This window comes from Nicotiana attenuata, unplaced genomic scaffold, assembly GCF_001879085.1.
Source record: "Nicotiana attenuata strain UT unplaced genomic scaffold, NIATTr2, whole genome shotgun sequence".
Taxonomy (NCBI): domain Eukaryota; kingdom Viridiplantae; phylum Streptophyta; class Magnoliopsida; order Solanales; family Solanaceae; genus Nicotiana; species Nicotiana attenuata.
In genome coordinates this window covers 1,099,124-1,119,896 of record NW_017670289.1, presented here as the reverse complement: position 1 = coordinate 1,119,896, position 20,773 = coordinate 1,099,124, and the positions used below count along the sequence as shown (strand labels likewise).

The window sequence follows — 20,773 nt, the reverse complement described above, 5'->3', positions numbered from 1 at the left end:
TCACATGTTAGTTTTTATCATCAAAATTTTTCATCCTACTACTTATTGTTCTCTCATTTGTCATTTAGCTTTTATAGAACTAATTCCTATAATTATGAAACCCATATGAGAGACAGAGGAATAGGCTATTCTTTTTTTTAAATTCCGTTGGCCAAGAGATGTTGAAGCTGCATAGATTATTTGTATTGTACCTATTATCATCAACCAAGGAGAAAATATGGAATGGGCATGAGGTAATAATTCCATATTGATTACGAGTCCATAAGAAGTGATCCCATATTTTTCATCGGGTCCGGATAAAGACCAAAGGTCTTGAGCGACCGATCCGGCAGAACAACTCAAAAGATAAAGAAGTATCGTTAATCTCTTCATGCTCGTTCCAAGCTCGAAGTACCATTTGTACAAATAAGAATCCCCTTCGTTACATGATTTCTTCTTCATATAGATAGATATAGGATCTATGGGGCAATTACTTAGAAGTACATTTTGTGCTACAGCCCTTCCTATCTGATAGAAAAGGATCCCAGACCATCTCATACAATTTGTCCGTGCGAAAATATATTAAACACTAATTAGTAACTTGAAAAAATGGTAAGTATCCTATTATAATGTGTAAGATTGCAGTATTTGTATTTTACAATGTACAATATCTACTATATATATTTGGTCCCCCATTTTGACATTTCTCTTGTTTTATATTTTGTAGTCTATCTCTTGAAATATACTGGTGACTTTATCAGTACTAGGGGCATCACTTGAATCCAATCTTGGTACATAGTTATCACCTCAATGACACCAAAGTTAAAGTCCAAAAATCTGGGGTGAAAATAAAGTAATATATTCACCATTTTCAGTACCAACACCTACTAAGGACAATATCATCCTTACAACAATTATTGGTCCACAAATTATGATTGGATGTTATAAAGTCAGTGCTCTAATTATATTCTTGTTTGTAACCATCCAGCTGAATTATGGAAAGAAAGAACTTGTTACTATTAGTTTTGTTTATGATTTTAGTTTTTGATGGCTATTATTTTGAAAGAGGGACTTCAACGACAGTAACATATGATCATAAGGCATTGATCATTGATGGAAAAAGGAGAATTTTGCAATCAGGGTCAATACATTATCCAAGAACTACACCTGAAGTGAGTGTTTTCTTCCTACATTATTTTTTTTGGTTTCCCACCCGGTGTCCGGTACCCTCATTGGAGCCCGACTATACCTGGATTCGCGCCGCGTAAGGCCCCATTCGGGGGAAAACGCTTCCTACCAAGGATTTTTTCATACCTAGGGCTCGAACCCGAGACCTCTAGTTAAGGAAGAGCAGTCCCATCCGCTGTACCACAGCCTTTAGTGGTTTCTTACATTATGCTAGCATTAGTATATGGCAATGTGGTGCATTTTTTCTTCCTTGATTTTCGATTTGACAATATGTAATATGGACTAAGAAGAAGTTTTCTGGTTGAAAGTAGATATGGCCAAAGATCATTAGAAAGGCTAAGGAAGGAGGATTGGACGTGATAGAGACTTATGTTTTCTGGAATTTTCATGAACCTGTCAAAGGAGAGGTATGAACTCTTTTCTCTTTTGGTAAATAACGATGGATTTAACTTATATGCATTGATAGTATAAAAGTTTTTACACTTATCATTGTATTTTAACCTGTCGTAGCATGTACTCTGCCTTATTTTTCAGGTTATCAGTCCCAATTTTAACTACCAATAGTTATTTCTTAGGTGGCCTAAATTTGTAATTTTTATACTTGCGGTGTATACAAGTAAACTCAATGAAATTAAGTGAAATTTGTCATTATTGAGAGAATGGATTGTACTGAAGTGTTAACTGCAAGTCTGATTGCTTTTCCTTATGATGCTCACTAGTTGGTGTTTAATACACATCGGTTTTATTTCAACATTTTACTACAAAGAACTCTTTAAATAGCTAAAAAAACCTTTTTGATGCTTAAACTGTCACTGCGTTCATAAAATTTCTTGGTTTATGCTGTTTTCCCTTATTGCTTCAGTTGCTGCTGCCATGTGACCAAGAGGTCACAGATTCAAGCAGTGGAAACAGACTCTTGCAGAAATACAGGGTAAGACTGCGTACAATAGACCCTTGTGGTCCGGCCCTTTCCCGGACCCCACGCATAGGGGAGCTTAGAGCACCGGGCTGCGTTTTCATGGACAATTGTGTGCTATAGCATGTATGGTCTTATTCATCTTAGCATGATTTGTTACTGTGTTAGTTTTCTTATAGAAGTGATTGAAGACTTGGTTTCTGGTGCTTCTTCATAGTTCAAGACATTTACTTTCTGATCTTTTAATTCAGAATATCTATCATTCTATTAACTCACAAAAAGTTCTTTTACCTCATTTGGGGCAACACAGTAGTTTGTTAGACATGTAGTCTTGCGACTCGTCATGTATTACCACAGCTAAAGATTTCTCCTTTCGCATTATCTCAAAAAGTAATTACCACTTCCTACTATTGCAGTACTACTTTGAGGGCAGGTTTGACCTTGTACGGTTTGTGAAGACAGTGCAAGAAGCTGGCCTCTATGTGCATCTGAGAATTGGACCATATGCCTGTGCTGAATGGAACTATGGGTTTGTAGTTCACCACACTAGACTTTCTTTTTCCTCATTCATATTTTAGCGATAATAGCTAAAAACCTATTATTCTTCTACATCCTAACAGTGTCTTTACTTATTTGTTTAATATCTTCAATTTGTTCTCTGTACAGGGGTTTCCCAATGTGGCTACATTTTATCCCCGGAATACAGTTTCGGACAACAAATGAACTTTTTATGGCAAGTGTTGACCAGTTATCATGTTTTTGCTTTGGAGAACTATTTTCTAAAGATACCATTTTTTCCGATTATTTGATCCTTGAATGTTTATTAATTGAAAAAACTTTTATTGTTTCCAATGCAGAATGAAATGAAGCTCTTTCTTGCCAAGATTGTTAATCTTATGAAGTATGAGAACCTCTTTGCTACACAAGGAGGTCCAGTTATTCTCGCTCAGGTTGTTTACTCATGTAACCTCTTCTTATTATTTTAAATGTATCATACTCTTTTCCAATTTTGTGATAATGGATTGTGGTATATTAAATCTTCTTCCTTGATACTACACTCTTATTACTATGATAGTGCGCCTTCCTCTTTTTCAAATCTTTTTCTTGCTCTTTTAGTGTTAATTGGTGATCCTATCCACTTAATAGGTAGAGAATGAGTATGGAAATGTTGAGTGGGCATATGGAGTCAGTGGAAAATTATATGTAAAATGGGCTGCAGAAACTGCTATTAGTCTTAATACGACAGTCCCTTGGGTGATGTGCGCGCAACAAGATGCACCTGATTCAGTTGTAAGTGTTTATGGTATTCATAGTAGCATATTCCACCTGATCTTTATTATTTGCAGTGTAACAGAAGCAAATTTGTTAGCTATTAGTAGGATTTTCCTAAACTGCTGTTTAGAATAGATATTAATATGCTACAAAAATGAGGCATCTCAGGGCCCTTTTTGAACTAAATTTCATGCTGATGTTAGTTCTGCATTAATAAAACTGAGAGTAACTTCCTGCTGATGTTACTATTGATAGTTTTGTTTCTTAAACCAACAGTCAAAAGAAGGACAATTATAATTCAAAGTGATTACTGCAAACATGTTGATTATGCAGATAAATACGTGTAATGGATTCTATTGTGATCGGTTCACTCCAAATTCTCCATCGAAGCCAAAGATGTGGACAGAGAACACGTCGGATGGTAAATGCTTCCTCCTTTTTATTATTCTCATGGAACTCTGATTCCTGGTATGGTTTTTTTCTTCATTACTTAAATTTTGAAAATTTCAAGGTATGTTTCCTTTTGCAGGTTCCTTGCATTTGGTTATGCTGTTCCTTATCGACCTGTTGAAGACTTAGCTTTTGCTGTTGCACGTTTTTTTGAAACTGGTGGTACTTTTCAAAATTATTACATGGTAAAATCCTGTTAATTTTCTACAGGTGGTTGTTAATCACTGTTGTTGCTTTTGAGATTTAATGCTGCAATCTTTTTTATTTAGTATTTTGGTGGCACCAATTTTGGTCGAACAGCAGGAGGCCCTCTAGTAGCAACAAGCTATGACTATGATGCCCCCATAGATGAGTACGGTATGATATCTTGGATAAGTAATATACCCTCTGAATTCCTTCTATTTCAGATAGGAATTTTTAGTTCCACAACAGAATGTAACTTCAAGGCTGGAAGCTATAGTAGAGAAACTTTAGAGATGAATATAGAAGTAGTATAAATTTGGAAGAATCTATCTCCGAAATTTTGTAGGGAACTGAAGTTAGCTGACGCTCACGTAAGGTTTTCAGTGAAGATTTCTGTGCCGACTTTTTTGTCGCCGCCAAAAGTAAGTGCCCTGTAACTATGTCGCCATTTTGAGTAGCGACTGCGACCTATCTTAAATATATTTTGTGGTACGTATGCTTGCATTTGTGACGAGCCTTGTCACCACAGAAGCCAATTTGTTTTATTACTAGCCTTTGTAGCGACTAAACTTGCCACAGAAAGTACACAAATGCGTAGATTTAATATAAGTCGCTACTCAAAATATAGATTCCGCTGAAACCATAACTTTTTGTGGCAATTAAGCACTTACTTTGGATGGCGCGTCACTGAATACCTTATTTGCTGTAGTGGATGTTACTCTTCCTGTTATTTTCACATCCTACAATGCTAGGTGCACTGCAGTTTGAGCACTGCACCTCACTTTGGTGGTTACTTCAGTGCAAGAACCATGGTGCTAAGGCGTGCCTTGAGTGCCTATGAGCTCCTCCTTGAAGAGGGCAGTGTTAGACATATATATAGCTCGCAAAGTGACATGTTAATGGTCAAGTAAACTTTCTGATGAATATGTTAGCGATTTGGAATAATAAATCAGAAGTTTAGTATTAGAAGACTCGTCTCAATTAGAAATTTAGTAGATTTTTTTGTTCATTTGAACCTTTTTTCAGTAAAGTGCACTTTTTTAAAGCAGTCCTCATAGGGGATCTCACATAGAAGTAGATGGGCCTAAGTCTGCATTATCTTTCCTATCTGTGAGTAAGAAGGAGAAACTGATTAATCATCCAGGGATTCCCCTAAGGTCTCTTTTGAAACTTCCATATTAGAATAAAAAATGTGGCATATGGCTTACTCGATTGACTAAATTGGAAAGGACTTATGCTATAAGAGGAAACATCTTAATATTTAAGCATCTTTCAAAGCTGCTTCTTTGAGGTAATCAATCTTATTGGAGGTACTTGATGCAGGTTTCATAAGTCAGCCAAAGTGGGGCCACCTGCGCGACTTGCACAAGGCGATAAAACATTGCGAAGAATATTTGGTTAATGCAGATCCAACTCATTTGTCCCTTGGTTTTAAACTCGAGGTGAACAACATCTTTCTGTTTAATAGATTAAATCCAGATAACAATGATAATTGAATCTTAATCCAACGTCTTCACTAAAAGTTGTGAAGAAAATGGACCTCGTGCCTAACTCATCTATAGAATCTAGCTATTTGGAAAAGTTTGCTCAATTCAGAAGTTTTTTTGACTATGAATAGTATATTCTTTATTGTTGGATCAATTTCATTTGTTCTTTTAAGTTTGACACATCAGAAATGTCTACCAGGCACATGTATATTACAAAACCTCCAATGACTGTGCAGCCTTTCTTGCTAACTATGGTAGCAGTTCAGATGCAAATGTCACATTTAATGGGAAGTCATATTTTCTTCCTGCTTGGTCTGTTAGCATTCTTCCAGACTGTAAGAATGTCATATTCAACACTGCTAAGGTACTGCATTCACATACGTACATTTTTTCCCACTCCAGTGTCACTTTTTATCGGTTTGGAGGATCCCCTCAATGATCTTTCTGGTGTTATTATGCCGTTGTACGAGCAATTATAGACTTCAGTAGTTAAACTCTGTAACTCATTAAACTTATTAGTTGTTTTACTTTAATTTACTTAGCCTATTTTGCCTTAACTTTTGATACTACCATCTAACAAAAAAGTTCCCCTTTACTCATAATGGAGAAAGGTTGTTTCACAAAAAACAACTGGAAGTACAGCCTTTACTCACAACACAGTTACAATTGAGAATTCCCTGGAGTCAGATCCTTGGGGCTGGTACAAAGAAAAAGTTGGTATATGGAGTAATAATTCCTTCGCCAGATCCCACTTACTGGAGCAGATAAATACAACCAAAGATACCAGTGATTTCCTTTGGTATACAACAAGGTAATTTATTATATTTCCTTCACTTACTGCTGCTAATTTACCTTTCTTTACTTAAGAAGCTTCTTCAGGGATATGTAGTAAGTGAAGATGGTGATACTGCCATACGACACTTACTCATTTGTCGATCTGATAAGTTATTTACTTCATTCATGTAATATTTCTAGGCTTGCTTTTTCTTTCTCTTGCCAGTATAAATGTGAAGGACAACACTAAGAAGAGTAAAGCAAAAGAATTGCAGTTAATTATTGGAAGTTTGGGACATGCAGCTCTTGTTTTTGTAAACAAGAAACCAGTAGGTAACTATCCCATCTAATGTCTACTTCTTCAGTCGTGTTTAACGACACAGCCTAAAGTTCCAAAGTGATGTTAACAGCATATTTCTACTTCTGTAGGATTCGGCTACGGTAATCACGATGATGCAAGTTTTGTTCTAAGTAAAGCAATCCATCTTAAGAAAGGAAACAATACATTGGACATATTAAGCATGATGGTTGGTCTGCAGGTAAGTCTATCTCAGTAAGAGGCTTTTCCAATGCTTTGCATGCTGAAGCTTATCTCTTACCGCTTCCACTTTGATTACATTTTTTCTTACTCATTTATCATGTGATTCTACAGAACTATGGACCATGGTTTGACATCTCTGGAGCAGGGATATTTTCTGTTATCTTCAGCCATTTGAAGAGTAACAAGAACTTTTCTTCTACAGAGTGGATCTACCAGGTTCTGATGATTACTTTGACAAGTAAATCTTTTTATGATTAACTGTCTTGGATTCTTCTCTAACTCACCTTATTGCCTGAACTTAATGAATTTTCAACTTACCATTTGCTCTACGATATATACATCAGAGCCGAGGAAAAAAAAAATTTGCATTGAAGTTGAGGAAACAAAAGTAGAAAAAGACCAAATTACGGGCTCTAAGCTAACAGAGCTCTACAGTAAACTTTTACTTCCGCCACAGATTATGTTTATGTCATGCAGCCTTGATATGCTATCTTTCTCATTTAAATATGACTTCACTGTTTGACCAAAATGTTTGAGACTCTTTTGGCAACTTCAATTATCGATAATGAAAAAGGTAAATCTTAGCCAAGCATAATCAACTTCAGATCAAAAAGTGAATCACGAAATAATCAATGAAAAGTGGGAACACTCTGAGTTTATTGGTCTTATAATCTCATCCTTCGCAAGAAGAAAAAATGAGTTTACATCCTTAACAATAAGAAATTGTAAGAGGAAAAGTAGAGAGGAAGAGTCCAGCCCCTTTTTCCCAAGAATTCCCCTTCTATATATAGTTCTCGGAACTTTGCTCAATGTTCTTTGACCAACGCGCTCTCACTCAACGGCCATTTTCGTCGTCATTCGACTACCGTTCTTACTTGACATACACTGTCGATGATCTGACTCCGAGGTTGGTCGTGGTGCTTTTCGCTGTTTCGCCACCTGGGCGAGATCCCAGCTTGGTCGACCACTACGGTCAGATTTTGACATATACAGTTAGTCCCTCCGTCCGTCGAGGTCGTCCCTTGGTGGGCTCGGCGGGCGGACTTTGTCGAGTCGATGGCTAGGAGAAATTTGACTGTTCATGCCTTGAATGAGGTTTTTAGATCGCGGCGCTGGCGCAACGCTTCGGCGATGCCTTTGGATCGTCGCATCCGTCCGGAGTCGAAACGTTGCGTTGATTCGAACGTCGTTTGTAGGTACTGCCATTATGACATACGTTTCCTGGGGATTGAACCGTTTTATGCCCTATTAGTTGTGGTTGGCGACTCTTGGGTTTCCCGCTTGGGGCATTTATGTCCATATAACTAGGGGGAAACACCATTCTATTGGCACACTTTTTCGATTTATCAAAAGAATTTTGTGAATCTTCATCTACTCCGATACTTCAGATTTTCGATTCTCTCCTGTTAGTCAAAAATTGACACCACCGTCTTCCCTCTTAATTCCGTTTGTTCATTCATTCTGTTCTATTGAGATAAATGGATGGTACTTCTTCCCGCGCTGACAATCTTGCCGCAGTTCCGGCGCCGGAAAATGATGCTCTTGCTCCCGGAGGAGTAGAAGTGATAGAGGATGAGGGGGTTCCAATGGTGGCCGAAATATTGCCTCGTCCTGGGAAGCCGTGGACCGATTTCAATAGCCCTGCCGGAGAGGAACCGGAACCTGTTTCTTCTATTATGAATGAAGCGGCGATCGCGGAGCTGAAGGCTAAGTGGAGGATTCCGCACCACGTCGAGATGTTGCCGACGGTAGGAGATGATATTATACATTTCGACGGCCCGGGATATTGTGCGTTCTATGCATATCCTTTTATTGTCGGATATACACTTCCTCTCCCTTCCTTGGTGGTAGATTTCTGCCGTTTCTACGAGGTGTGTCCGGCTCAACTTTCGCCGTACTTATATAAACTGTTCCTCATGCTGCTCAAGTTCGCGGAGCTTGCCGGTCGGGAGATCACTCTGGGACATATTCTCAATACTTTTGCCCCTCAACTCATTCGAGGCACGATGATCCACATGCGCCATCGAGGGACAAAGAGTCTGGTGGTGAAGATGGACGATAGGGCCAATCTCGTTTCTACGAAAACTATTTTTATGTACGGACTGAGCACCTTGTGGCGGATTCTGCAGGGTTCCCCGAGAGGTGGATCTTCGCACGTAAGTTTTTGTATCTTTAGTCGGAATGATAGTCGACCGTTTTTCTTTAGGCAGAATTGAATTGTTTTAGCTTTTGCAGCCGTGAGACTACCCCCTACACCCGTTGACGATATCTGCGAATGGGTGAATGCCATTCTTCCTCATGCGGCGGGAGTTCGCGAATGGTCGTCCTTCTATGAGAAATATGGACGTAAGCCCCTTACTGGTAAGTAGTCTTGCCGCAGCTTCTGTTTTCCGCCTTACAATTTGACTTTGTTGCTTATACGGCTATTATCGTTATTAGGGAGAGTGCGAAGAGCAAGGGCTCCTCCACTTGCATTTCGTCAGCCGACATCTTCTACTCGGCCCGTACCAAGGTCTGTTGTCCGACCAATGGCGAGGGCTGCTCAAATTGAATCTTCGATCGGGGCCGAGTGCATGGAAACTGTTCCCCAATCTAGGCTGCGACTTCTACTACCTGCTCACCCGGGGAGTCTTCCCGTGTTGAGGACGGGGAAGGGCCGTCAAAGAGACGGCGAGTGGAGTCCGAAATGGCTCCTTCAGCCGTAGTATGTTCAGAGGGTGGCAATCCCTTGACGGAGTCTGAAATGGGAGGTGATGCTAACCCGTCCGTAGTGGTAGAGCCGATGATCGTAAACAACCCGACGGCAGAGGCTTCGGCTGCTGTTATTGATCAACAGACTATTGCAACGGGGAGTCGGGAACTCGAGGACACTGTTGCCACTTGGGCGGGCCTTCGTCTTCTAGACCGGGTCGTGCTTCTTCCTCGGCCGCAGAAAGGGGGAAGGGTGTCGTGGTCGATGACTACGATTCTGAATCGATCTTGATCCTGACAATGTCAGGATGTTCGAGGAAGGCCTTACTCGTATAGTGGTAAATGTGGAAGGTCCGACCCGTATACTTGAAATCCCGTCGGAGATTAACCTTCTAGGGGATACGGAGGACTTGGTGCCGCAGTTTGACCTTTTGTGCTCTGCCGCAGAGTGTGAGGCTCTCCGGGACGTCCGTGACGTTGATTTAATGCATGAAGTGGCCGCTATGGGCCTGAGGGTAAGTTTCTCTTTCTTTTTGTGTTCCTTTTATCTTTGGCGATCTTGGCCTTAACCAATTCTTTTCATCTTTCAGACGTACATGGTGGAGATTAAAAGTGCTCGCTGGGCCGACACTCGGGCCAAAACTTTTCTGATGATGTTGGAGAAGTATCGGCGCTACCGCAACAAGTGCCGTGAGATGCACGAACGGTTAAGGGAGAACGCTGGTAATCAATCTCTCGGCGAGGAACTGGAGAAGAGGGATCAGGAGCTGGTGCAGGCTATTCGCAGGAATAGCGAGCTCGAGGAGCAACTTCGTGTGAAGGACGAAGAACTTGAGTTGGGAAAAGGGGTTGCCGCAAAGTGTGAGCATCTTCAGGCGAAGCTGAGGTCGTTGCAGTCCGAGTTGGATCTCAATGCCATTAGAGTCGAGGCGATGAGTGCGGAGTGGATGGGGAAGTTAACCGAGCTGGAGAGAAAGGTCTCCGAGTTGGAGAGTGTCGAGAGTTCCTAGGCGTCGGCTTCGGTGAAGGCGGCGGCTTTAGAGGATACTATCCGCGTCCTTCATCCGAGCAGGAGTCTGAGAGGGCGACGGCTACGCTTAGGGAGGCAAGGCTCGAAGAGCGCATTGGCGAAATCGACCGGGAAGCTTCAACCTTGGGAGACCGGGTCGCTGTTCTTGAGGCCGAAAAGGCGCAATTGTTGGCCCAAATTGAATCTGCCTTCGTTGTTGTTCCTCGCCATTTGCACGAGCTCTGGGTACATGCCGAAGCCCAACGGGACATATATAAGAGTTTGTGGAAGCGAGCAATGTTTCTGAGGCCGCTTATGAAGGAGTTCGGGCGAAGGCACGAGAGGCCCGTGTTAACTGTGGCTACGATCCTGCGACGCCGGAGGCCGGCGAGGATGTTGATGCTGAGGAGGGATTTCCTGGAGATGGTCAAGAGGAGGACGGCGGTGATGACGCCGAGTGAAAAAGTTCTTACCTTTGTATTTTTTTTGTTTGTTGTTTTTTCTGTTTTCTCTGTACTGGACCGGTTTCAGCCGTGTGTAATCTGTGGCTATTCGCGCAACTGTTTAAATAAAGAGGAGTTTTCATCATTGTACGTCCTTTGTCTTCCTCCCCCTTTTGCTTTACGTATCTTTGGCGTAAACTTTCAGATTTCCGTATGGTGAACCCCTGATTTTTCTGGATAACCATTTTCAATCGGACTGAGTAGGACTTCCTCGTGTGAGTCCGAATGGAGTCTCATCTGATTCGCCCATTTGGGCGAGATTGACTGGTGACTTATTGCTTTAAGCAGATTCGCCCGAGACTCAAACGAGGTTACATAATGGATTCATTATTTCGGACGAAGTCAGTCTTGACTCGAGTCGTTCGAGTGGGACCAAACTATCGTTGATTTGGGTGAAGTCGCTTTGCTTCTCTTTTTTTTTATACATATTTGAGCGAGGTCGAACTTGGAGTTTGTACCGAAATCAATTTTCTTTAGTAAGTAGAAGAAAAAATGTACGACGACGACCGATAGCTGCAAAGGCGTTATTGAGGTCGAACTTTTCCTTTTGCGATGGCCTTTCGCCGTAGGGATATTATTTCAAGCTAATCGAAATGTTAACCCATTGCAATTCAATCGAAGTCGAACTCTTTTCTTTGGCGACGGCCTTTGGCCGTAGGGGAGTTATTTCGAGCTGACGTCGAAATGGTATCCCATTGACGAATGAAATTGAATTCTTCTCTTCGGTGATGGCCCTTGGCCGTATAGGTGTTATTTCGAGCTCAGGTCGAAATGTTAACCCGTCGTCATTCGAGCGAGGTAGAATTCTTCTTTTTGGCGATGGCCCTTGGCCGTATGGGTGTTATTTCGAGCTGACGTCGAAATGTTAAGCCGTCGTTATTCGAGCGAGGTCGAATTCTTCTTTCTGGCGATGGCTTTTGGCCGTAGGGGAGTTATTTCGAGGTGACGTCGAAATGTTATCCCATTGTAATTCAAACGAAATTGAATTCTTCTCTTCGGTGATGGCCCTTGGCCGTATGGGTGTTATTTCGAGCTGACGTCGAAATGTTAACCCGTCGTCATTCGAACGAGGTCGAATTCTTCTTTTTGGCGATGACCCTTGGCCGTATGGGAGTTATTTCAAGCTGACGTCGAAATGTTATCCCATTGTAATTTGAACTAAATTGAATTCTTCTCTTCGGTGATGGACCTTGGGCGTATGGGTGTTATTTCGAGCTGATGTCGAAATGTTAACCCGTCGTCATTCGAGCGAGGTCGAATTCTTCTTTTTGGCAATGGCCCTTGGCTGTATGGGTGTTATTTCGAGCTGACGTCGAAATGTTAACCAGTCATTATTCGAGCGAGGTCGAATTCTTCTTTTTGGCGATGGCCCTTGGCCGTATGGGTGTTATTTCGAGCTGACTTCGAAATGTTAACCCGTCGTTATTCAAGCGAGATCGAATTCTTCTTTTTGGCGATGGCCCTTGTCCGTATGGGTGTTATTTCGAGCTGACGTCGAAATGTTAACCCGTTATGAGTCCCAGTTTTTTGGAGAGTTTCGGGTGTTCTCTGGCGGAGTCCCAGTTTTGCTTAATTTTTGCGTTTTCTGGGTGAGTCCCAGTTTTTCGGAGAGTTTCGGGTATCCTCTGGTGGAGTCCCAGTTTTGCTTAATTTTTGGGTTTCCTTGGTGAGTCCCAGTTTTTTGGAGAGTTTCGGGTGTCCTCTGGTGGAATCCCAGTTTTGCTTAATTTCTGCGTTTCCTGGGTGAGTCCTAGTTTGCTTAATTTTGTTTGCCTTGGTGAGTATGATGACGGGGAGTATAAAACGTTGCCGTTTCGCTAACTGGAGGGTACTATATGTGTTCGTTTCATGCATATATTGGAATTTCCCTGTATCTAGTCCCTTCGTCGTTCGGCCTGGAGAGCTTGTCGATAGGCGGGGCGATGAATTGCCTCTTTAATTTGGAGACGTCCCCCTCTTTGCCTTGTTAAGAACCTCCCCGAGAAAATCCAATTGGGACAAAACTCGGGTGAGGGAAAAGGGGATGCGACTTGAGGGGCGTCACTTCCCAGAGGTTGAAGTGTTTGAGACGGGCGACAATGCAGTTATTTTGTAGCAGTTTTCTATTCATTGTCTCTAGCTAGGATGTTCCTTTGCTTGCTTGCCCGTGCGGCGCTGGTGTTCCTGTCTAAGCAAACAACAGAGGGTAAACCAAAATGATGGGACTTTTCTTACCTAGATCCAATGAGTCGGTGAGCGAGGGTAGCCTCATAGCGTTGCTCGCTCTACCTGGCGTTTGAATGGTTGATGGAATGGTGGTTTTTAGATTTGGCAGCCATATTCGGCTTTCCTTTCCTTTTTTAAAAGTGCCTTAGCTCCGCGCGGGTTGGATTCGCCTTAATTGCTGCGGTGCAGAAATTGAGTCCCGGTTCGATCTCGTCTGATTCGTACCCATAACAAGGGAGACATGTTGTACTTTGTTCGTGAATCATCCGATGTGTGTGGGCTTTGTGTGGATATTGGTTGTAACTTCTGCTTTTGTGTAGCAGCCTGATCTGGATTAGCATGTGAGGTTTACTTACCACTTTTTCGGGTGGGTGATTATATTTCACCGGTTTTAGATATGAAGGAAACTAAAGAATTTGGCTAAGAAATCCCCACAGACGGCGCCAAATTGTTTGACCAAAATGTTTGAGACTCTTTTGGCAACTTGAATTATCGATAATGAAAAAGGTAAATCTTAGCCAAGCATAATCAACTTCAGATCTAAAAGTGAATCACGAGATAATCAATGAAAAGTGGGAACATTCTGAGTTTATTGATCTTATAATCTCATCCTTCATAAGAAGAAAAAATGAGTTTACATCCTTAACAATAAGAAATTGTAAGAGGAAAAGTAGAGAGGAAGAGTCCAACCCATTTTTCCCGAAAATTTCCCTTCTATATATAGTTCTCGGAACTTTGCTCAATGTTCTTTGACCAACGCGCTCTCACGCGACGGCCATTTTCGTCGTCATTCGAGTACTGTTCTTACTTGACATACACTGTCGATGATCGGACTCCGAGGTTGGTCGTGGTGCTTTTCGCTGTTTCGCCACCTGGGCGAGATCCCAACTTGGTCGACCACTACGGTCAGATTTTGACCTATACATTCACCTTCTCTATCTATTATTATTTTAGACATATAAGTAATTCCACAATGGCAAAAGCAACTCAGCACTTAAACAAAACTAGGTACTATGGCAACGGAAAAGGGAAGTAACAACTCAGTGAAAATCTAATATAGATAGGTGAAACTGTCTCGAATGTCTTCTCACTAAGAACACTGGAAAACTTCATGAAAAGGCATAATAAAGCATCATAACTATTGGTATACCGATTCCACCTAATGCGTCTCAAAATTACTCCTCAATGAGATTACAACATAAACCACTTTGAAATCTAATACGAAGGAAGAAATTCTACAAATTTAGCTTCTGATAACCGAGTGTTCTCTTACCATAAAAATTGAGGTCAGCAATCTGCTTCATCCAAAAGATGGAACGGGGATACATCATCAATGCATTTCGCATTGTATAATTTCATGGTCCTCTTATATTTACAAAGCTTGCTGAGGAGAGAATAGATGTTGGTTGCAGAACTACTTTTGGTTTGGGATCCTCTTAGGGGTGGAGGGGATGATTTATTGTCTTCTCTATGATGTCAGAAGGTTGTGACTTTGTTGTTTATTTTCAGGTAGGACTTGAAGGTGAGTACCTTGGACTTGATAAAGTTAGTCTTGCAAATAGCTCGCTGTGGATTCAGGGGAATTCTGTTCCAATAAATCAGAGTTTGATATGGTACAAGGTGTGTGGAATTGCTTGTATTTCTGGTTCACTTGCTTTATATCAGCTGCTTATCGTTTAGGTTCCTTTCGAGGAATAGAGTGGCAGTTAATGCCTATGCTGGTGCTACATGTAGTTATTTCATGTCTATGGTCATCCTTTTGAAGCGCATTACTAATGAATAGTCCACTGGATAAATAATAAGTGAAAAAGAGAAGGCTAGAGAGACCACTAGTTGCTTCTTGTATATGTCCTCAATGCTAATTTTTCTGTTGATTTATGCCACATAGAATCTGTGCCCTTCAAGCTTCATTTATTCTCTTGCTATGTAGTCCGTTTATTTGCAATTAGCATCTGATAAAAAAAGGTAGTAATTTGTTACATCTGATGTATTCTTGTCTTGATTCTGGATTTCTTATTTCCAGGCTAGTTTTTCTCCTCCAGAGGGAAAAGGTCCTGTATCGCTAAATCTCTCCAGTATGGGTAAAGGTCAGGCATGGGTAAATGGGCAACATGTAGGGAGATACTGGTCTTCTTATCGTTCACCCTCAACTGGCTGTTCCGATAATTGTGACTATAGAGGAGCTTATAATTCATGGAAATGTCTGAAGAAATGTGGTCAACCTGCTCAAGTTTTGTGAGTCGATAGCAATGGCTACCCTTAACAAGCATCTTATAGTGAAATATTGTCTCAAAGGGAAAAGTACAGTTAGTTTCTTATTTTTAAGAGTATAAATCTTTCTTATACATTACACTGAAAGATGACTGAAGGAAGTGAGCTTTATTTGATTGTTTCATTCATTGGCTACAGTGTAACTCCCCTTTCGTTTCCTTGAGTTACTATGGTGCAGAATTGTACAACAGTGCGGACTACATACTAACAATTAAATCTTCAAATAGGTACCATGTACCCTGCAGTTGGTTAACACCTGGAAAGAACCTGCTTGTGCTGCATGAAGAACTTGGTGGTGACCCTTCAAAGATATCATTCTCAACGCGATCTGGGCAAAACATTTGTGGACATGTATCTGAGTCTGATCCTCCACCTGTTGATACTTGGAAGCCAAGTAAAGATCTTGCATCTCAAGAACCTGCATTGCGACTGAGTTGTGAAAAAGGATGGATTATCACTGCAGTTAACTTTGGTAGCTTCGGAACTCCTAAAGGAGATTGTGGAGCATTCATTAGAGGAAGTTGTCATTTGGATGTCCTATCAATAGTTCATCAGGTAATACTAATATATCCTCATTTAACTTCTACATCTACTGGTGATGACTCCAGAAATCCCCCCTATGCTGCTCAAACTTTGTCATTCAAAGCCTGAACTAAGCCCAATTTTGTTGCCCCTCAATAAGAAGCTAAGCTACATGGTCCGACAGGTGTTCAATTGAATCTCCTTTGTTAGAAATTATGCTATCCAAATAGGTCAAAACCACTTTTTCCGCACATATATAAACTGTTGAATTCCCTTGGTTGAAGACATAATTAAGTAAATAAAAGTGCGCTCTCTCTAACAGCTTAAGCTTTTAGATGAGATGGTCACACCCTTCAATACCCTTACATAAGCGAAGCTTCTAGTATAGTGATAAAGGTGGCTTAGCTATTGCTTTAGGTTATAGGTTCGGATTCTAGATATCATCGTTGCATTTTTTTGAATCCCCTTGTCAAAACTTCTTACTCTGCCACCACCCTCAGCATTGAATTTTAACTTGTCAAGATGTGAGCTCACATGTTTAAATTTGAACATCTTGAATGACTCTGCAGGTCTGTGTTGGCAAGCCAGGATGTTCTATTCCTATCACCACAGCTAAGTTTGGTGACCCCTGTCCAGGAATAGTAAAAAGTCTGGCTGTTGAAGCTTTTTGCAGTGTTTGAGAATCATCAATTGCTATGGTCATGCATTAGCATGGTAATGATCATTTTAGCCAGAGCCAGCTAGAATGTGCAACTTGTAATCTATAATCCTGAAAAGTATTAGTATTACTACGTTAAGAAGTAGGAAATCCCACTTTTCTTAGGATTGGGATTATGCACTCACATTCGATTAATCTTGACATCAAGATGTTGTTAATTCAATGAAAATCCTAACAGTGTTCAAAAGAATTTTTTATTTCAATAGTAATCTCAACTCTACGTCAATGTTCTCTTTTTTCCTTGTGCTAAATCATACGAAACATGACATAAAATCTAGTATAAGTAAAAATATTACATATAATATACTCCGATTTTTCTTTGTTGGGCCACATGGAAAGCAACTCTTAATAACAGAGCAATGAAACTACAAAAACAAATAGAGATTCACTCTTCTTAACTGGAGAAAGAAAAACTGTGGCAGTCCAACAATCAGCTCATCATAAGGCCTCCATACGAATTGTTACATTATATAATTACTAAATTGTCAAATTGAACATAAATGTTACCTGATCAGCAACCATGCTATCTAGCGGATCCCAGCATAGCGCAAGTAGCTATCTGATAGCTCAATTGCAGGAACTCAGTGAAGAGTTCGATGATCGAGCAGCTAAGTCAGGAGCTTGCAGAGAGCTCGAGATTATCAGCAATGGAGATCAAGAAGAAGAGAGTAGAGATAGAGAGAATTGTAATAGCTTTTCTAATATCTTTGTAATGTGTACACTGAGATCATTTATAGAAAATGGATTACATTGAATTGTGCAGCCTACTCTAACTAACTCAACTGACTTCCCTTTCAACTAACTAACTAACTAACTTTTAACTGCTTCTGCTGACGTGGCTGCACTATCTAACTAACTTGCGCTCCCAGCTCCATTTTGCATATCAATACTCCCTCCTGCAGAAGATCCTTGACCACAAGGATCAAAAGATGGAAATCTGGTCTTCAAAGCATTGAAAAACTCCCAAGTAGCACAGTCTGCACGCAATCCTTTCCATTTGATGAGGACTTGAGGCCATGAGCAGCTTCACATTAGGTATTATGACTCGTACGCATGGTCCGAATTGAAATTTGGGAAGTTCGGAGTCGATTTGGAAAGAGAATTCTCATTTCGGAAGCTTTAAATTGGAAGAATTGACTAAGGTTGCATTTTTGAGTAAACGACATCGGAATCGGGATTTGAATGTTCCAGCAGGTTCGTATGATGATTTCAGACTTGGGCGTGCGTTCGGATCGGGTTTTGAATGACCAGGGAGCGTTTCGGCGTCTATTATGGAAGTTGGCATTTTGGAAGAATTTATAAATTTGGGTTGAAGTGCATTTTAATGTTATCGATGTCCGTTTGGGATTCCGAGCCTCGGAATAGCTCCATATGGTGATTCTGATATTGAGAGCGCGTCCGGATATGGATTTGGAGGTCCGTAGGTCATTTCGGAATCATTTGGCAAAAGTTAGAAATTTGAAGGTTTTTGAGAAGTTTGACCGGAAGTGGACTTTTTGATATCGGGGTCGGATTCCGATTCCGAAAGTTGAAGTAGGTCCGTAATGTTGAATATGACTTGTGTGCAAAATTTGAGGTCAATCGGACGTTATTTGATAGGTTTCGGCATTGAATATAGAAGTTTGAAGTTCTAAAGTTCATTATGCTTGAATTGGAGTGTGATTCGTGATTTTAGTGTTGTTTGATGTGAATTGAGGCCTCGAGCAAGTTCGTGTCATATTTTGGGACGTGTTGGTGTAATTGGCTGGGGTCCCGAGGGCCTCGGGTGGAATCCATATGGTAAACGGATCGAGTTTGGACTTGGAAGAGGGGTTGAAGCAGTTGCCTTCTGGTGTAACCGCACCTGCGAGGTTTGGGCCGCAGGTGTGGAGCCGCAGAAGCGGCCAAGAGAGGTGCAAATGCGATTTTTGTGGGGAAGTGCTGAGACCACAGATGCGGTCATCTCGCGTAGAAGCGAGACCGCACCTGCGAAAGGGAAGGCGCAGAAGCGGAAGTGGGCAGCTGGGGGATGACCGCAGAAGCAGAACATTTGCCGCACCTGCGGAACCGCAGAAGCAGTCAAGTGACCGCAGGTGCGGGGAACGCTGGACAGAGGAGGATTTTTATAAACGGGACTTGGCTCATTTTTCTTCCATTTCTCACTTGGAGGAGGCGATTTTGGAGAGCTTTAAGGAGGGATATTCATCAAGCAACACAAGGAAAGAGAAGAAGATCACGGTTCCTCTCCTTACATTCAAGTGGCTTTCAACTCCTCTCTCGGACCTATTGATCGAGGAGCTCTATGGAAATAGCAGTCACGTGACCTGCACTATGTAGAAGAAGAAAGAGGTATTATTTGTCTTTAAGTCGGTTAGTGATAGTTAGTTTGACAGCAAGATCACAGTTGTCATAGGAGTTAGTTAGAGTTAGTTTTTTCAGTATATATATGTAGCTGAGATGTAAAGTCTTTTTCTTAACACATTTTATACAGAAAATTCCTTCACTCTCAAAAGCTCTCTTCTCTGCTCTTTCTCCTCTAATGGCATTTTCAGTTTTAAGCTCAAATCTTCACATGGTATCAGAGCACTCAACTGCATTTGCGAGTTGATTTTTGTAGATTCTAAGAAGACTTTGCTTCAATTTTTCCTTTCGTTTTTCAATTGAGCTGCAGAACTAGAAAATTCAACAATGGCAAAAACAGATCTGGATCACAATCGTCCACTGTTCCTTCATCGTTCGGACACAACTGGAGATCCGATAACATCGATTCAATTGACCAGCTCATAGAATTATACCACCTGGAGTCGAGCGATGGAAATCCAGCTGCTTGGAAAAAATAAGCTAGGGTTAGCCAACAGAACTCTAAAAAAAAGGGGGATTTCGATACAGAGCTAGGTCACCAGTGGGATCGATGTAATGCAATAGTTCTAGGGTGGATTATGAGCTCAGTGTCGAGGGATTTCATAACAGGGATAGCATATGCGAAGAATGCTAGGGCAGTTTGGGAAGATCTGAGAGAAAGGTTTGATAAAGTGAATACCTCACGAGTGTATCAATTGCACAAAGCAATAGCTGTGTCAGTGTATTTCTCAAAGCTTAAGAACCTATGGGATGAGTTTGATAACATGGTTCCACCACCCTGTGATTGTGCTAAGTCGAAAGGTTTATAGAATTCATGGAAAAACAAAAGGTTCTACAATTTCTGATGGGATTAAATGAAAGCTATGAACAAGCTAGAAGTCAGATTTTAATGACTAGCCCTACACCAAGTATAAGGAAGGCATATTCAATGCTTGTTGAAACGGAGAGTCAAAGATCAGTTGTGAATTCTTCTATGATCGGAGAAGGAAGTGAACCAGCAGCTCTATTAGCTGGGAAAGCAGTTGGCTATCAGAACCATCAAAAGCCAAAGAAAAACTAGAACCTACAGTGTGATTTCTGCAAGATGAAAGGTGACACAAAAGAAGGATGGTATAAGATAATTGGATATCCACAAGACTTTAAAGGAAGAAGAAAATGGCCTATAAACACAGCTTACAATGTTCAGGTTGAGAACATGAATCCAAATCTGGCAGGAAATGATACAAGAAGGAATGAGACACAAGATAAAGCAGGAGCTGGGCATGTTCCTATGGCATCACAACTTACTGCAGAACAGTACAATCAAATCATGAAGCTGCTCATCAAGGATCACCACAGAAACATGATAACATGGCAAATGTAGCAGGTATGGTACATTCCTTTCTAGCTTGCATAGAAGAAGGAAATTGGATAATTGATACAGGAGCCACCAATCATATGCTAGCAGATCTAAACATATTGACTGATGTAAAAACAGTGAGTTTTGATTGCAGCAGCAAAGTACACTTACCTAACGAAATGTCACTAATGTATCACACATTGGAAGCTGTAAGCTCACAAAAACAGGAAAGATAAAAAATGTGTTGTTTGTCCCAGATTTCCAATATAAGCTTCTGTCTGTTTCAAAGGTAACTAGAGATCTTCATTTGTTTTGTAGCATTTTATCCTAACTTCTGTTTATTCCAAGACCTCTCTAGTGGGAAGGTGAAGGGGATTGGTAGGGA

General features: G+C 41.0%; 1 pseudogene; it reads left to right on the top strand.

Moving 5' to 3' along the window:
- The first annotated feature begins 968 nt into the window (after nucleotides 1–968).
- Nucleotides 969–16,879, top strand: LOC109237306 (annotated as a pseudogene).
- The last annotated feature ends 3,894 nt before the right edge of the window (nucleotides 16,880–20,773 follow it).